We start from the raw sequence: 2,500 nt of genomic DNA on the forward strand, positions 1-2,500 counted from the left end.
TGTGACTACATACCCATCAGAGGGGGCGGGTACGGCGGCCAAGATCCGGCGTGAGATGAGAGTAGATTTCCTCCAAGGGAAGAGAACCATGCTGTGCCCTCGCATTTCGCCTGCAGGAGGCTGGGACGGGCTGCTGCAGGGTAGGGTATGTGCCACGGAGGGCGAGAGGTACCAAAAACCCAGCCGGACTGTCCAAAGTAACCGTACCGTGAATAGTATCTGTGGTATTGTTATTTGACAGGGTATTAGGTACGATTTGTAACGCGCGAACAGCAAGTTATAAGCGTCATTAAATATTCTGTGTATACTAATTGCTCCACGCCCACTAGTAAAATACTCTCGACACACTAGCAACATCTTCAAACGGCCATTACCCCCACCCCCTAGCATCACTTCGAAAACTCAAAAAAAAAAAAAAAAAAGACAGAGAAAGCTAAGATACCATCTAAAATCATCTCTGAATCACCGAAGGATCCAATACCTTTTAAACTTTACCAGTACACAGATACACCATCTACCAATAGGCTCTGTTGACGTCAGGGAAGCATAAGTGCGCTCAAACCACACTAGCTCTTTGCAGACCACTACCATACCACCCCGTATGAATCATGAAACACTCGAACTGTACCCTTTCTTCGCCAACAGGAACACCCTCAGCACATCGATAATCCACTCACAAAGAACACTCTCAAAGCACAAGCAACAATAAAACACACACCAAGCACAAAAGTAACACAGAAAGCATGCATCATTTCTACCAGCATCCCAAGCAACACTTCAAGGACCCTCCTCTCCCCTCTCCCCTCAAACCCACCCACCCACCCACCCTCAAACTAAACCAACCCTCTGCAAGCTGTATCTGTACGGGAGAGGTCGTCATACTAACTGGCTGTCATCGTTCATCAGGCACCCTCTAGCAGCCATCGTACACCGAGGCTTTGCTGTTGTTGTTGAAGACTTCGAGTAATGAGACTGGCATTCTGTTTTCTGCTATCGTTAACTTTGTAGTTATGATTATCTTTAGTGGGAAAGATATTTATTCAACAAGTACACGTTGGTACAAACTAATAACAACGTAACAATAAGGTAAGGAAAACGAACGTGTCAAAGAAACTTGTTAATCCCTTTCGTGTGTAAACAAGCACATCACGAAGGACTAGTTGACACCTCCCTCCTCACGTCTTAAGACACGGAACCGATGTGTTTCACTCATGTCATCATCCCTTCCCGCATTCCGTTTGGAAGTGAGGGAGGACTCTGATTTTCCCGTGAGAGTCGTTCTTTTTTCCCCACTTTTTTCTTTTCTCTTCCATTTTTTTTCTCTTTCAACCACTCGATTCGGAAGGGTGAGTCCAATTGTGAGAGGTTGGGAGACGGGGTCTTACGTGGTGTTCACTTGGGATTATGGTAATGTGGTAGTTATTTTACTGTGTACCTGCATTGGTGGTAGCAGTAGTGGCACTAGCTGCAGAAGCAACTAGTAGTTACAGTAATGCTAGTAAAAGTAATAGTGACAGTGGTATTAGAAGAAGCCGTAATAGGAAGAACAAAAGTACTAGTAAACATGGAGTCATGACTCTAGAAGTGGAGAGAATGGTAGGCATTTTAATTAACTGAAGGAAAATATACCAGTAGTAGTAATAGAAGCAATGTAGTAGTAGTAGTAGTTGTTGTACTAGTAGTAACAAATCAGTAGTAGTAATAATGAAAGGAATAGTAGTAATAATGGTAGTAGTAATGGAATAGCAGGGGGAGTCGTAGGAATAAGTTAGTTACACTGGACAGCGACTGATTATCCAGAGAAAATGAATCAGGATGGAGGCACTGGACATATGCACCAAAAGCGACCCGCAGTTAGTCCCTTGCACCTGATAGACAAAGGCGGGGATAAAAATGCAGATATGATCATAGCAAAGGTATGGAGGTAAGCATGATTCCGAATGTGAAATTAGTATGAATAGCTACCCTTCGGTCTCTTGATAAGGGTGTACTTCCCGGGCTGGGAGGAGAACCCAGTCACCGGTAGGGTCTCCCGGCAGTATGAGATACCAGTCCTACTCCCCCACCCCCTCCTTTCCTACTCGATGCCCCTCCGCTTTAATCCTCGCTCTGGAGTCAACCATAAGTCAACCCTGCAAAAACACCCCCATAATTACCGGTCGTGTAATGGAATGGATGACTCGACCCACCTGCTAGAACAGCCTCAGTGCTCGACGCTCGCTAAGGTTCATTTCTTCGTGTCTCGAGGCTACGATCGCCACCCTTCTGGACGCGGACGGCTCAGCAGCTTCTTTCCTTCCAATTTTGATGTGTGGGAGATATTGTAAATAATTCAAATTGCTCAATAAGTTAAAGGCATTTTTTCCCCTAGCGTTCTTGTAACAAAATGGTTCGGCGCTCGTGAGACTTTATGCGAACGCGTTGGATTTACGGGTGACAACGAACATCGACGAGACGGTGTTAAGCTGCGATGGTTTTAATGGCCGCCACAGTGCCCTAT

The sequence above is a fragment of the Penaeus monodon genome, chromosome 12, assembly GCF_015228065.2.
Source record: "Penaeus monodon isolate SGIC_2016 chromosome 12, NSTDA_Pmon_1, whole genome shotgun sequence".
Lineage (NCBI taxonomy): Eukaryota > Metazoa > Arthropoda > Malacostraca > Decapoda > Penaeidae > Penaeus > Penaeus monodon.